Here is a 17152-nt window from a genome sequence, read left to right on the forward strand (position 1 = left end):
GTACCAATACCAGAGCTCAGCAGAGAGGAATTTGCCATGTGAAGATGCTGTAGGCTGAACCTTCCCCACTCAGATGCATCACTTGGACCACCCCATGTGTGCTAGCCCCATTGGATACTCTGACAGCAACAAGACAACACTGAGGATATATGGCAGGTCCAACCCGGTCATAGCACTAGGCCTGCAGAGGTTGAAAAGATCTGCTGTGATCATTTTCACTGAGTGAGACAAATAACGATGCCTTTCATGTTCCTTCTTTGACCACTAAATGCCCCTTTCTTGATTTACCCTGATCCAGCAGAGCCTGTAATTCCCACTGACTCCTAGCATAGGTGACTAAAATTATGCCTTGTGAAAAGCCAGAAGAGCTGCAACACCTCAGGCCTGTAGAAGAGAAACAGGAATTTGTATTTACTGAAGTCCTCTTAGTACAAGAAAATTTCACCGGTTTCATTTAAATCTGACTGAAACAATTCAAGTTAAACTGATGTGAATGCCTTCATACATCTTTATTTAAAGATGTTAAATGGGGGTTTACTTGATTTCAAACCTAATCCAAATCTAAAAGAAGCAACGAGATGAAATAGGACTGTCCATGTCACATTTTGCATTGGTTTAACTAAGCAGGTTTACCAGTAATCTTAGTGCAACTCCCTCATGTATACAAGGTCTGAAAATACATTCACTCTCCAGAATTACCCTGCTTCATGCCAGCAGAATTTGCAGCTGGAATGGGCTCAGGGGAACCTCAATGCCTAGAAATAAAAGAACTGGGGGGGTTGGGGGTGTGGAAATCATAGCTACTGTGCTCACAGGCCCTCCATGGACATTGCCTAAATTAGGGTAATTAATATAGGGGAATGTGTCTGTGCTTCTCAGTAGTTTATAAATGCTACAAAAAAAGGAATGTTTTATATGTCCCCTGACAGGTTTTAAATGTTAATAAATGATGTGCAAGGAGGTATTTTACATCTCTCCATTTAACAGTGAGCTGACAGCTGCAATTATAGGCCAGTCTCTGACCCCAGCAATCCTTCCAGGAACCTGAGGAGTAAATGGAGTAACTTTCTTCCAGAATAACAAAGTGCATTGAGATGCTGGCTCAGCATTTCAACATCCAGACACAGAACTAAGGTGAGACATTTCTGACACCCTGGGATTCCCCTTTCACTGCAGTATGCACTTGCCAGTCCCTGGTACCTGCTTACCTTGTCACCAGACACCCACTGCTACCCCTCCTGTGGTAGCAACAGCTCTTCATCTTAGGTATGGGAGTGAATGGAGCAACCAGCTAGACAATTACTTGCTGTGTTTCTCCTCCACTGTGGCCTAGAAAAAGAACTAGACTATACCTGGCACATCCAGGGCAGCAGAGGTAGACAGGGGACATCTCATGTGTCACTGCATGCTCTTTCACTCTGGTTTTGGCCAAAAATTTATTGCCTATGAATCACTGTGGCATCCTCTCTAGTACCAGGTTTCTGTGTCTGCACACCTATCTTCACCAGCATGGACAGACCAGGAGAGGCACGTCTATTCTTTCAAAAGATAGCAAAGTGACTGCTCAATAATACGTGCCCCAGCAGAAAGTCTCACTAGTTTTTAGCAAGCCCAAGCTACCACCCTTCCCTTCTGCTCTGCCCAAGCTTCATCAGTAGAACAGAGCCTCTGTGAAGTTTAAGGAAGCTTGAAGCAGTATTTTACGTAGGTATGTTTCAGGTTGCAACCTTTCTTGCAAAGTAACAGCAAAGTGACGATTTTTGCTTGATGCCAAGGCCCTAAATCTTCTCACAATACTCTGTTTCTGCATGCCTGTATATTTTCACCTTCTCTTTTCTCTTATCTGAAAATAACCTTTGGTCTTGATCCTTAAATTGTGTTCGCTGTTGTTAGCGTGCACATTCATTAGTCCTATTAACCACTGAGGTACTGCCTAAGGCAGCACACAGCTGTTCTGAAGCACTTTAGTCCATGCTGTATGCGTTGTTTCACTCCATAGGAATTGCACCCCACTGATGACACAAAGCAACTCAGATCCTGAATGAAATCAAGCAGAACTGTGATTAACACCTTGCATTTTCACTACATCATCCTGAAGTCAGGGGAATGGGTTTTACAATTCCATTAAAATCCCACAAGGCAGTATCTTTGCCACCAAAAATCTCTTACTTCCTTTTATTTTAGAAGGGCAGAAGCCTTCAGCTTAATATATCTGATTTATTACAAAACCTACATTTTTTTATTATTTCCCACCCCATTTATTTATTTTTTTTTACACAAACGGCTGTAAAGTAACTTATTTCTTTCCTCCTCTACTTTCTAGTGTTGGACAACACTGGTGACAAAAGGGAATGTTCAACTATTAGAATTATAGTTTTCTTTCAATTAGTCATTCCACAACTGCACCTCAGCAAAGCTTAGAAGAAATCTTAGGTAGCAAGAGCAAAGTTTTGTTTCAGATTTAGGACAGATTTAGGTTAACATTTTCACAGCATTCATGCTGTATCCAATTACAGCCAAACACCATTTGACATCTTTCACTTATATATTCCTCCTGTTTCACACAAAGATTTCTCAACGGCATCTCAGGAATGGGTCTTGTTTACTCCTGTTAAAATTTAGGCCTCTAGTACAGAATTTCTGGGACTATGTTATATCTCTTCTTCAACTCCAGTCTGTGTTTGGTTATGTGTTTCTTCTGGTTTGCATTAACTCGTATATAAATGGTTGTGACCATCCTTTCATTCTTCAGAACTTTACTGTTACTGATTACAGCCGTGTTTCCAGAGCTTTTGAACAACAGGGACCACATGTGAATACACAGTTTGTCTGAGGCATCATGTTCATCTCATTCTTGATGGCGTATGTCAAACACATTCATATTAAGTCAAATAATATTGCTGTGGCTACTACAGCCATTATTTACAATGAAGCATGACAGTAGATTATTATATTTGTCTGTCTGGTTATTATAATGGCCTGTTAATTAGATTTAGCTAATAAAATGGGGGTAGAAACAGCACTACCATATGGCTAGTCACATCTCCATGGAACAATGGCTGCAGGTACTGAAACTTAGCTTGAGAGCTGACAGCCACAAGTGTGTGGTAAAGGGCTTCTGACGGGCCAGGTACTGGAAGCTGTGCACCAGGAGGGATGCTTCCCTAACCCTGGCACCCTCCAAAGCCAAATTTCACAGGTGCTGGAGGTTACCCCCTCGCAGGACCCCATGCTCAGCTCAACCTCTGAGAAGCAGCACTTACAGCCCCTGCTACTTTCATACCTCTAATTCAAAGTGGGGGAAAACAATATTGTGCATACCTCCTTGAAAGATTGCCAGTCCCTGCAGCTAGGAGATGAGGTAATATGATAAGGAAGGCCAACAGCAGTTCAACAGAGCACTAGATCGTCTTAACCCTCGTTATTGTGCAGACCCATCCAACCAGCTGCTGTTCTACTGTCAGCCACTGCCAATATTCAACAGAGATTACACATTCCTTCTCAGTTGCAATCTATTTTTTGTGTTAGAGCACCTCAGTGACATTCACAGGATATGTCCTGAAAGTGTCTCACTCCTGTGTAATCAAATTAAAGTAATTCAGCAATGGCTCATTTGCTGAAACATATAAACATTGTATCTGCCCTGTATCTTGAAAGAGTGGCATTTTTCTACAGGGAAAAGTTACTTGCCACAGACTTGACTGAATTGGCAATTTCTGTTTATCAACATCCCACAATTCTTTCACATTTACAAAATACAGTAATAATACTTACCACCTTATGGGCTGCTGTGAGGCATAATTCATTAATCCTTCTGAAGCGCTCAGAGATCCTCCAAAGAATGCAATCTGGAAATAAAATTATCATTTGTACATGTGGGGGATTTACTATATTCATATCCATTACACAGATGACTGGTTGTGGGGTATGGAGTTTGCTCTTGTATGTATGAGAGTGAAAACTCACCACATTTTGGTATACCTCAGTGGTACCAGGAATCACGTGACTCTTAACAGTATTTCTGCTTTTTTATTCTTTTCTCTAAACCAGTATCTAAGAATTTCATTTAAAAATAGAAGGCTCACTAGACAAAGTAAGTTTGTGGACTTGTTAAACCCACAAAAATTATATGATCCCATGATACGAAAGACATAACAAGTGAATTTACACATTCATGAAGCAGTATCAGGCAGTGCTAGACACCTGCTGAAGGTGACCTGAACTGTTGCTTGGACACAACTACTTCTTTCCATTTGCTACCAAGAGAACCAACAGCAACTAAGATCACTAAGCAAATCATTTAGATGCCCAACATTAGAAAGTATGTATAGTCCCCAGATGCAACAGAAATTACAGATTCAAACCTAATTCAAACCACACAGAGTGCCTTCAGACAAGCTGAATGTCTCTATGGAAATGTATTGCCAAACTCTGCTCACCCTTGAAGGTGTGCACATTTCAATTCAGGAGCGCTGATTTGGATTGCCACATCTACCACGAGACTCCAGTATGACACTGAGCCAACACCAGGTAAGGGATTTTCTGGCATCCAAAGTGCAGGTGGGGAGCCTGCATCACCTGGAAGCCACCACTCTTATCTGCAGCTTTGAAAAAAATCCTTTTAATCCCTCTCTGCCCCTGTAAAATGGGGGTAACAGTTTTCCTTCCTTCCCTGTTTGCTGTCTGCTTAGTCTGGGGATTTTTGTGGATTGTGTCTGTCTCTCCTATTGTGTGTAAACGGGATGCTTAATATAGTGGGCCACTGATCTTAGCTCCTTTACGCACTATGGGAAAACAAGCACACTGATGACACCTCAACTGTGGCGATTGTGTATCTACATGCTGCTCACACAGACAGAGAAAAGCAGTCCACTTTCATCCCCCAAATATATAATTCAAAGTGCCAGTCTTTGTTGAACAGGCTTGCAAGCTTAAAAACTGCCCTTCTGGGCCTCCATGTTTGTTGTCCCTCAGTAATTTCAATACATATATTCACCACAAGGAAATCAGGAGTGGAAGGAGGGGGGGTTAATTAAGCCCTACTGCTCCACAATTTTTGCCAGAAACTTGACTCAAAACAGGTTAGACCAAGAATTGTGCTCTAATTTTTTACTGCATGCTTTATGCATTTCTAGACCTCAGCTAGATTAGAAGTGGATGGGCCAACGCAAACACACATGTGCGTGCACACACACAGAGTGATAGGTGTGTTTTTCTGTGAGAGTTTGCTTTCCCAGTCTTTCTGCATCTGTAAGCAGGAAGGCTTAAAAACCTTGCAAAGAAAGTCTGTTCCCATGAGAATTCCTGACTCGCTCTCTGCAGATTCAAGAAGCGATCTCTGGCTACTGTGCATGGGGACCCCAGTATTTTGGCAGGGTTTTAACATCAGCATCATTAGAAACATTGATTTATTTTAATTGTCACCTTGTACCCTACACTGCCAAATGCAGTCAGAATGTCAATTCTTTATCAATGTGAGCTGTTGACATGGAAACAGATCTGCTGAAATGGAAGCAATAAGAAAAAACGTGTTACTCCTCCAAGTTATACTTAGAAGTGGTAAATCTGTGTGTGCTACAACAGATTTAAATACTCAATAAACCTCACAGAAGAAATAAACAACTATTTGGGGTAACAGTCATTTTAGCTGTTTACATCATCGACTGCATTTGGAAAATCTCCAGTGTTACTATGGTAACCACTTTTGCTTAAATGTAGTTGTGGACGCACTTTAGGTATGATCTAAATTGACTGAAGATGGAGGAACAAAACTGGGAGCAACAGCTGAAAGGGTGACTGGCTGCTTCCAATTAGCCCATCCTGCCTGCTGCATGCACTGGCAGGGGTACAGCCAGAGTGCTACATAGCTTAGCCACCTTGGCTCGCCCCCATCTGCGCTCTCAGAGAACCTAAAGCAGCTGACAGACTGCACCAGGTAGGTTTTAAAGATAACAGAGACACAAAGACCTGCTTATCATCCCCAGGCAGCTCACAGTGCACCTAGAGCCGCTCATTCGCTCCCTCTGGTCACCAGATAGGTGGTGGGAAAAGGAGTCAGGTGAGAGAAGGAGCCTCCAAGAGGGGCCAGAGGCCCACTCTGCACCTCTGCCAGAGTTTGTGGCTTTTCTCTCTGGGATCTCTCCCAAGGAAGAGAGCAGAGCTGCAGAAAGGCAATCTGTAGCACAAGCCTTCTTCCAAAATCTGCAACTTGGAACGGACACTGCCTCACGATTAACTTCACACAGCTAAGAAACTGTCCTAAAAGATGCAGTGTAGACCTTTGACCGGCGCTACATTTCCACTAGAAAGATTAAATCTCTGTGCTGCTAAAGCTAGTTTCATAGTCATAGGGAACAAGGCCAGAGGGGCCACTGTGATCTGCTGTTCTTAATAGAGATTAAAGGAACCTATGGTCTCCTGCACACCTGCCTCCAACCTGAAAGCAAACGATGGCAAGTTGGGAGATCACTGAGCAGAAAATGGAGGGAGAGGCTCCTCTGCCCTCTTGCCAGATGCCAGGGCAAGGGGCAGCAGAAGGAACAGACATGTTTAAAACAACTTCTCTAAACAGGATCATGGAGGCATTTGGAGCCAGAGACTGTTCAAAACTCGTGGATCCTGGCGATACTGCGAGGCAGTCCAGTTCCAAACTTGCTAGGGCAGCCTGCTCTCTCCCTCCTGCTTCAAATGTGGTAAGACATCTAAACACGTGGATTTTTTCTTTTCTTCCCTTTTCTGCATGATTACATTAGATAATGATGCATACCTCCCAAAAGCTTGTGCATCAATTAACAAGGGAAGGAAGGACACACATCATTAATTACACACCAGCCTGTGAAACACAGACATGGGATATAGCATAATGTTCTAAAAATAGCAGGAAGGCCTGCCTTGTTTAGGTCAAGTTTTATTTGAATTTCCATAATAAAGCATCTGATATTAAACAATGAAGCAGAAGATGCACCACTGTTTAGCCTCAATGGGTGTTCTAGACAGATCTGCTATAACTTAATCCACACACCAAAGTGCAAAGCCAAGGAATGTAAGTTACGTGAGCATGAGACAAAACAGCGCTTTAAACTTACACAGCATTTACCAACCCAAAGGATCCCAAACTACTCTACAAACCATATATTAACTTCAATGCTTCCATCTGTATTGTCATCTTACATATCTTACTCCATCTGTATTATCATCTTAGCATTTGTATTTTGGTGAGATTTAGGAGGTGTTGGGTTAGATGCTGGGCCAAATTGCTGACACAGCAACATGCAGTCAGAGATGAGCCAGGCTGCTGGCTGTCATAAGTTGTTCACAGACATGGCTATATCAAGGAAATCCTGCTTTTCCCAAATAGGGATGAGGGAACAGAACTGGATGAGAAAAGGACCTGCAGTGCATGTGTCTACAACCGCTCCACATCAGCCTTGGCTAGTGAGTGGGATAGCATAGTATTTCTAGACCATTAAGGCATGGATATTAGAGGTGTACATACTACTGGAATGACAGACAGCTTCTGGCTGAATCTGCTTGTAGGCTAAGAGGAACAGACTGATGAAGGAGGTAGAAAACCATCTTGCTTATACCCAGTTTTCAAATAGGGAATAGTAATCTGCAGATCACAGACGAATGCTGCAGAACTGAAGAAAAAAACCCAAACCAGCTGCCCCCAGCATAAATCAAAAGCTTTTTTCACACACACACAAAACTCCCAACCTTCTCCTTCCTCCTCTGGAGTGGATTACGGCTGCCAGAAAAATATATTGCAAAGGAACAAAGAAAAAAAATAGTGGAATTACTAGTGCAAATTCATACTCTTGAAACACACCCCATGGGCAGTTCGGTTTCCAGTTAGAACATGCAAGATTGACATTTTCAAAGCCTCATCTGAAAACATAAATTATGATCTTCTTCTATAAAGATGGCTATAAATGCAGCAATCTTCTATCTGTGCCTCCATCTCCAATGTTAAAAACCAAAGGTACTGTTTTCTAATGTCCCTAATACATCTGAGGAGCAGATGATCCCCTGAACGCCAGAGTCTTTTGATCCTATATAAATTGGATGGTTTTGAGAATGTCACCTAGAATTCTCATGTCAGTCCTAGGAAAACATAATCTAAAACAGAGGATAATTTTGATTTTCCCCCTGACTCAGCAGATGAGGAGATAATTAGATATGGAAAATGAGTGTTCTTGAGGGTAAATATACCTGCTGTAATCCTACTGCCAACTGAATTAAGGTTTGCCTGCCGCAGTAAGGTGTATGTTAACTCAGCTGGAAGAAAGCTAAGACCTGTCAGATTTCAGAAGTCATGGTGGTCCTTCCTATGTTATAATTTAGTGTTTTAGAGCATAGAAACCAAGGGATAGAGGAAAGAGAACCAGAAGACAGGAAAGAAGTAGAAGTATTTCTTGTCTCTGCCTGTGCTTGTATGTAACAGCAATAAAAGGATCCAGCAACACCACAAGAAACTGAAGCAGGTGGATTGCCTATTCTTTTCTCCACATCATATCCAAATGATTCCTTTTACTGACCAGCAGCATGAAGCGGCTTATTTTTTCAAGTGCTCTTCAGCCTAACCATGACTTCCACCTCTGGAACTGGAAGAATCCCATATGTCAAGTAAGCAAAGAGAGGTTATCCTTTTGCAGTGATAGCTCAGCGCTGATTGAAAGTCTCATTTGTCAGGGGAAAGAATTGTTGGTTTTCTTTTTAGATTAACCCAGAAGAAGAAAAATATATTTGTCCAGATCCAGGTGCTTTTTTCTTCCTCCAGCAGCTGCTAGTTTGAGAGAATTTTAAATGGCTGGCCTTTATGAAATGAATTGGTAATCACAGCCCTGTGCCTCACACACTGTAGACTGAATGATCCAGGGGACTGGTAATAGGATAAAGCCTTTCACCTCACAGGCTGCAGTTCAAATTCAGAATAATTCTTAGCTTCATAAACACCATCACTACATGATGGGCATTTGATTGTTATCATACAGGTGTTTTTCCTAGTGGAAAAGTATTCAAGCTACAGACAATATACTAATTATTGTCAGTAATTAGCAGCACTCTTGGCAGTGGCAGTAGAGGGACTTGTAGAAAATTACCCATATGTTCATCCCTTGGAGGTTGTCATTTCAAGGCAAGGGGTCAAGCCCTTCAGAGAGTTGTTGCCGTGATTCTTGTAGCTCTTTCCCACCCTGGGTATGTTTTGCGGATAAGCTGAGTTCAGATTCCAGAGCTGTCAATCTACCACTTTTATTACCACTAAATTACTTTTGTTTGAAATGCTGGAGGCAACTTTGAATGCCGGCTCTAATTAGATTGTAATTGTTGGAAGATCTGAACAACTGTGGCAGACTTGGGTGGAGACTTTGGTGGCTGATAATATTTGTGCAAATAGGTTTCATAAGCACAAACCTACAGCTGCTTATAACAGTGGGCATTTTCTTAGAAAATCTATACTACTAATCATCGAAGCCAGACTGGAAAAACTGTATTTCCACATGCAAACTGAGTGATCTGCAGAAATTGTCTGTCCAAGCAGACAGTTTCATTGGTCAGACAGTTTTCATGAGCCTAAGATGTTTTGGTGCAAACAGAAGAAGGTGAGTTTAACTGGTAACAAATATTTTTGTATAAACAGACCAAGGTACATTGGCATAAGCAAGAACCAATAGCAAGAAAGAGGTATATATGTCACCATGCTTTCAGAACAATAAGAAACCACAAACTAAAAATAAAATAAAGTTCAAATACATATATGAGTAAATCCTACCATTTAGCACTAGAAGCCTTATCCTTCCCTAGGGAAAAAGTATTCTTGAACAGTCCAGAAACTCCATGCCCTGATGATGAATATCATTTTTCCTCTGCCTTCCTTTGGGGATGTAGACCCCTCAACACTTCAACCCCCTCTAATATAACACAGTCCATAGATCTGCAGGGAAATCCTGAAGATCTAAGAGTGAACATTTAAAGGCCAGGGAGCTTCTGCTAGGAGACCCCGTGTTTCCACATAATCTCCTGAGGTCTACCTGTCATAATGACAGCATTACCTCTTTGTGCAGCTCCAGGGAAAGCTGTGCAAATATTGGATTATCTGGTTCAACGGCCAAACAAAAAACAATCATGGGCAGAAAAAATTTCAGTTGATTCTACTTGAAATAAAAGCTAAGGGGGATGGTTTGGCTAAGAAAAAAAAAAAAGAAAACAACAAGGAAATGTTTGCCTTTGAAGTAGTAAATCCTCTGTTCTCTATTTTTGACCTGAAAAGGAAAAAAATGCCCACAAAATTGAATCATTTTTTTAAACCTTTCCTTTTCTCCCTTTCTTTGATTTGGGGGTGGGGGGCTGAGCTATAATAAACCTTCACCAAATTTCATGTCACACCGAAGCAGATTTGGTCTCCCTGGAGTATTTGTTTTCTTCAGCAAACATACCACTTAAAAACACAAACAGAACTGTACAGTCTGAACTACAGAGATCCAGCAATCAGATTTTTGTTTAAGAAAGAACCGACTTCTGAAGTAAGAAGACTGATCTACTCTATCACTATGGATCTAAAATATGATGGCTGAATTTTTTCCCATGAAGAGAGAAGAGTACCAAGTACCATCTTTTGAAGGGCGGACTAGCAGCCTCACCTACTCACTATAAATACTAACCCCTTTGTTTTCCTCTCCTTTTTTGTTCTCCTTTAAGTAAAACCACAGCCACAGTTCTTCACTTAGAGGTTGAATTTTTTTCTTTCTTTCTTTTTTTTTTCCTCCTGCTGCAGTAGCTATGTAAAGTGATAGGTACAGATGGATTCCACTGGTGGCAGCAAAGTCCATGAGATACCACCAGTGCATACCCACAAGCTTGTGTAGCCTGTTCCTTACATGCATGGCTGGAAGTGAGCACACCTGGAAACCACTCTGGTTATCGGTTATCCTACAGCTCTATGACTGGTTGGGTTGGTAGTTGGCTCCTTCCATAGGACAAACTAAATTTGATTCAGGAACTTCTGCAGCTGAACTGACATCAGTAAATATGAAGAGATACCCTCTTCTAAATATATACACCAAAATTAGAATTAAATTTGCTCAGAAGAACCAAAAGGAAAAAAATCAGAAATCTGCAGAACTGCTGCTGGTAAATACAAGCAATACCATTTACCAAAGGAAACATGCATAAGTGTATACAAAACTGGAACAAAATTTGCTCAGAATGACAAAAGTGGGAGAGATTCAGAAGTCTCCAGGTCTATCCCAAATCATAAAGTCCAGCCCTCCAGACTTTATGTAAATCACTGTTGAAGATAGCAAGAGGCAGGTAAATGCTCGTTTAAATCTCTTTCCTCCAGACCTATGTTACATGCAGAACAAGGCACTGGAGAATATCTATGCTATGTTCTACCAACTAGTATCCACAAGAGAGTTCACTGTCTTGGATCACGAGACCACAATGCAAATCATAATTTTTTAACCGATCTTCACAGACCTTCTCTAAACAGCCAAGGCTTTAAGGGGCAAATTATTAAAGCTACAGAAAGACACAATTACTGAATACAGAAACCAGTGCAGCACTTGCATATGTGTTAGAGGAGTATGGGCCCATACAGCTCAGCAGCATCATTACAGAAGATGTATAATTTCCAGAATGACACTCAGCTTGTTCAGCATTTGCAAGTGCAAACATTCAAAAGAAAAGAAAAAAAACTTTCACTTGCAGTGACCAACAACAGGTAATAGTCAGCTCCAAACTGAAAAGGCTATAGGGCACGAGCAAACTAAACACCCTAGAAGTGCAAGTTGAGAAATAGCAAGGTCTTTCACAGTTTACCAGCAGCTTTGCACAGGAGTGGAATGGCTAAGAAGTGAAGCTGTGAAGAGCAACCTGACAGCCAACATGAAGAAGCTAGAAGACACAATGACAAAGCAGAATCAGGACTTCAAACAGCCACAGAATGAAAAAGAAGAAATTCAAAAAGAACTCCACAAGTTAAAGGCGGGGGCTTGGGGGTGTGGGGTGGAGGGAACAAAAACTTGACAGTTTGGAAAAGAGAATAGCTGAAAAGGTATTAAAATGTGCAAGGGCTGGGAGCACAAGTGAAGATCCAATAGTAAACACACAAAACAGAAAAATAAAATTCTTGTTGGGGAATGCAGTATGTTCTTTGACAATGTAACAGCAAAGATAAATAAATACATCCTTACTTTCCATTCTAGGTGACTGTGAGATACCAGAGAAGAAAGCATGCAGGTGTTATACGGGGAAGAAAGTCAATGCAAAGAAACAGAAAGCAATTTAAATACAGAAAATTGTTACAAACTCCTGTAAAGCAAACCTCTTTAAAGCATAAGATAAGCGGTCTTTTCTAGGTGGTCACAAGAAAAACAGAAGCATTTGAGAATGGAGTATTTTTAGAGGCCATGTTTACCCAAGTCCAAATGCAGAAACAACAGAGGAACAGACTAGGTGGAGAGTTTTTCCTCCTGCTTATTCCAGGCTCACGTAAAGGTCAGAGAAGCATTGTCCCAGTTCACTACACAGCTATTTTCTGGGATCAAGGAGCATGTTAAAATGAAAGGACAGGAGAAACCTTCATCAATCCCACTAATACGCAATACCCTGGGCAGTAGAGCTGCCTGTTGAAAATGGCACTACTACCTGGTTTAAAGGACTGCAAGAGCCCTTAACATGTTACACTGGCACTAGCAGTCAGCAGAAGGTATAATGTATGGCACCAGTGCTTACAGGAGCCACCTAGGCATATAAATCTGCCCCAAGAGAACAAAGCTGCAGAAGAATACATCCGTTAATCTTGCTTTAATAGTTTATGGCACACACAAGGAGACATGCAAAGGCAGATCCCTATAAAGCCAACCCATGTCAGCAACACGTCTGGCAGTGTATCTAATACTGTAATTCTAAGGATCATATTGCGGGGACTCTGCCTCTAAGACATCATTAAAGCCTGTATATACATTCATGCCTCACACAGGCTTCAGGGACCTCACTGCCTTCTCAGCCATGTTCAGCTAGAGACCAGCGCTTGCAAGAGGGAGAACATCTGCTTCTCAGAAACTCTGCTTATTACGGCTGAAAGTAAGGTGCCCAGCTTATTCACCACTACTTCATTATTTTTATTTCTCCGACAGTCAGCTGTATCTGTTCACAGACATGCACACTGGTTTTGTGCTGCATAACTCTTCCTTCAGCAGAGTTAACTCTAGATTTACATCTGTTTAAAATGAGGGTGGAAACAACCTTAAGAGTTTTACAATTCCTGAGCTTTAACAATTCATATTTCCACTTCTGGCAAACCTGCAGAAGCATGCAGTCCCTAGCAAGACTAATTTGTGTGCTCACATGGAGAGGAAAAACGAGTGCCCATGTGAACATACAGATAGCGCTCATCTGATAATAACAGCCTGGAACAGCAGGACTGGGAGCCAGTAGCCGCTGGTATCTCTCCGTCCCATCCCCCAAACATGCACACATTGCATTGGCCCTGGCACACGAGCTGTGCAAGGTCCAGGGGCCCCACAAAGCCTACAGCAAAATCAATGTATACCTTTTGTTTAGGGAGCACATAGAGGAAAAAAAAAAAAAAACAAACCAAAAAAATCTACCTCTCAGGCAGGCCCTTGGCCAGATGCAAGGGGAAAAGAAGGCACTTGGCTGCTTCTACTGACCAGCAGCCATGCTGAACTCCACAACCCCTTGCCTGGGCCAAAGGAAGAGCTCCCATGCAACCCGGAAAGTCACTTGCATTACTACTGGAAGTACTGGTACCTGTGCAAACACAGGTTTAGGGCCTAACCCAGCTGCACAGTACTTTTCCCTCAAATACCGCCAGGCCCCCGAACAGTCTGTCCAGCAAAATACTGACTTCAAAACACTGTAGGCGCGCAACTGGCCTGTGAGGTACCGCACCGGCTGTGACCGCCTAAAGCTTATTTAAGGCTTCTGCAGCGCCCCAAGTCACGCCACCGGCCACCCCGGGTGCTCAGGCCGCTCGCCGGGGCCGAGGCCCGGCATCTTGGCAGGGCGGAGGCGCTGCCCACCCTCCCGTGCGGCGGGGCCGGGGGGCCGAGCGCGGAGGGCCGGGAGCTCCCTGCCCGGCAGCTCCGCCAGCTCTCGCCTGTGCGGGAACGGCACCCGCGCTCGAACGCGCGGCACTCGGGCAGCGTGCGCCAATTAAGAACACAAAGGCACTTTTAGCGCTTAATCATTAACCCCGAGGGGCGGCGGGTGTCTCTTCCCCACCTTTCTGCTTCGTCACGCCGCCGGGGAGCGCGGCTGTGGCAGCCGGCGGCCGCAGCGTTACCGCCGCGCCAAGGGACAACATGGCCGCTGGGCCCCCCGCGGTGGGGAGGCGGCGCCGCACGGCGCGGCACAGCGCGGCGCGACCCGCCCGGCGGCAACACCTGCCCGGCTGCTGCGGCGGCGGCGGCTCCCCCGCGGAGCCGGCGGCAGCGCCCGCCCAGGAATTACGAGCCGGCGGGGGGATGTCGGAGGATTATGGAGGAGCCGCGCGTCGGCTCCAATTAGGATCAACGCTCCCGCCGCCCCCGCGCCGCCGCCGCCGCAATGGCGGGGCCGCAGCGCCCCCTGCCGCCGCCCCGCCGCGCCGCCGCCCCGCCCGCAGCACCCTGGCGGCGCCGCTGCCGGCCCGGACCGCGCAGGGCGGCGGCCGAGCCCGGGCAGGGGCAGCGCTGCCTCCGGCCTGGGGGGCGGCGGCGGGGCGGCGGGAGCGGGTTGCCCGCGGCGCAGCCGCTGCGGCCGCTTGCTGGGAAGCCGGTGATGGTGGGGGGGTGCTTGCCTTGTTTTTTAAGGATTTGTGAATTGAAACCGGAGGGTGCCCCAGGCCGCCCTCACAGAAGGGTTGGGGTTGGGAGAGACCATGCAGTCCCAACCCCAATGCCCTGGGCAGGGACACCTTCCACTAGACCAGGTTGCTCAGAGCCCCATCCAGCCTGGCCCTGAGCACGGCCAGGGATGGGGCATCCACAGCCTCTCTAGGCCACCTGGCCAGTGTCCCACCACCCTCATTGTACAGCAGTTCTTCCTCATGTCCAGCCGAAACGTACCCTCTCTGTTTAAAACTGTTGCCTCTTGCCCTGTCACTACAGGTCTTAGTAAAAAGTCTTTCTTCATCTTTCTTTTAAGCCCCTTCTGTGTATTGAAAGGGGTCGGAAGGGTTTCCCTGGGCCTTGTTGAAGTTCATGAGGTTCACATGGGGGCACTCCTCCAGCCTGTCACGGTCCCTCTGGCTGTTGTCGCTCCCTTCAGCGGATCCACCACACCACTGGGCTGGCTGTCGGCTGCGGGCTCGCTGCGGGAGCACCCAGCACTGCCGTCTGTGGCATCGAAACACATACAGAGCGGTACCAGTCCCAGTACAGACACCTGAGGGACACCCCATGTTACCCATCTGCTTTGGACATTGAGCCATTGCCCATCCACCAAACCCGTATCTCTCCAAGTCAGCAACAAGAACATTGGCAGGGTCCTGGCCTGCCTGGCTGTTGCTGATGGAGGAAGGCAGTGCCTGTGCACAGAAACTACAGGCTTTGGAAAACAGGAGGTTGTTACCCCAAAAGAATCAGGCAGAGCGCTTGACACGCTGGCTGGGGCCACCACCAGCCGGGGCACAGCTGGCTGCATGGGTGCAGGGTGGCCGGCCCCCACCAGCATCCATGCTCACTCATCCCTGACTGCCCACGGTAGAAACACGTTCTCCCCAAATTACTCGGCAAGTAACGAGCGGCAGCAGCAGCTGCTACAGCAATATAAATCCATGGAAAAGGATTTTTTTCCCTGCCTTTCCCAAGATAAAAATCTCAGAACAGCAAAGGCTACACCGTTGACTAGGCTATTAAAGTGGTATTTATGGGGTAATCACTTATTTTAACTGCCAGCCACATAAAATTTATCATGGAAAAAAAAGACTCGTGGAATTTTATAATTATCATTTACATTTTTTTAAACCTATTTAACAAATCAAATTTGCAGTCCCTCCACCCAAAAATACATCAGAAGGAACGGGAAGAGAGAGAGGCAGCAAATGGGCAGTTGACTCATCTCCTGTGCATGGCTGCAGGGGCACTTCTCTGTGTGGCCGAACCCTCCTCTGCACAAGAAAGGCTCTTAAATGGGGCTAGGGAGCAGAGGGTGCCTTGCATAGGTTTGCACCCCTGATGCACCATGAGCAGGACTTTATGGTGCCCCCAGCCCTCAGACACCCAAAGGAGGTGGCTGTGATATGGGGAAGAAAGCTGCAGGCACGCAAGCAGTCAACAACAGAGTTGTTTTGCAGTGAACTATGTATGCCAGTTTGTTGCCGTCTAAACATCTTTGTTTCTGCAGGAGGTTTGTTAGTGAGGTGAGAGCGGCGTCCTGGCACCCAGCCCAGGCCAGCTCATGGAGAATGGGCCAGGCGTGAGAAAGCTTCGCTCAGGATCATTCTGGAAGAGATTCAAGATGGGACTTTCCTAGATCACTTCAGGTCTAGTGAAAAAGAGATGTGCATGAGGAGGTTCTGCAGGCCAGACTGTGAGGAAAGGCATGCTCAACATGACACACGGGCTCTGCCAGCAAGGTGACAGGCATCAATAAACCACCTCCACTCCACCACCCCTGAACATCAGTATGCAATATTTGGCAAGTGTACATATTGCTTGATAGCAGCACACTCATGCAACACCTGACCACCTCACACCATGCTTGTGGGATGGATATTACACCTTTGTGCTTACAGACAGGGAAAAGGGGGTGGAAAGCCCTTGAGGGACACAGCTGCAGCCCCACAGGGGGTCACCAGCCAAGCAAGATTTACAGCCAAGATTTTGGCCAAGGGTTTTTTCCACACCAGATCCCTGTCTATGTGCATCTTGTGCCTGGCAACTGGCAGGCTGAGGTTTGGGGCCCTCAATCTAGAGAAAGCAAAGGGAAGGCATAGCAACAGAGATGTGAACAGGGCTTGAAGGCCAGCTATCCATCCATCCAATCCATCCATCCATCCATCCATCCATCCATCCATCCATCCATCCATCAAGCAGCCCCAGGGACCACATGTTTTGTCTGGTTTTTGCTTATCCCTCCTTTATCCATGAATGCTCTCACTGCCACTCCCCAGGCCACCTGATCTCTCATACTTTGCAAGGGT

The 17152-nt window shown here is 45.1% G+C and overlaps 1 long non-coding RNA gene across 1 annotated transcript in view; it reads right to left on the bottom strand.

Annotated features, from left to right (window-relative positions):
* LOC119154534 overlaps positions 1–14113 on the bottom strand; it is a 38311-nt gene extending 24198 nt beyond the window's left edge. Inside the window, exons 1-2 of the long non-coding RNA XR_005106486.1 lie at positions 13614–14113; positions 3775–3848 (exon numbers count right to left, since the gene is read on the bottom strand). This is a non-coding gene — a long non-coding RNA (uncharacterized LOC119154534). The remainder of the gene's footprint in view (positions 1–3774; positions 3849–13613) is intronic.
* Positions 14114–17152: the final 3039 nt, after the last annotated feature.

The sequence above is a fragment of the Falco rusticolus genome, chromosome 1 (assembly GCF_015220075.1).
Source record: "Falco rusticolus isolate bFalRus1 chromosome 1, bFalRus1.pri, whole genome shotgun sequence".
Taxonomy (NCBI): Eukaryota; Metazoa; Chordata; class Aves; order Falconiformes; family Falconidae; genus Falco; species Falco rusticolus.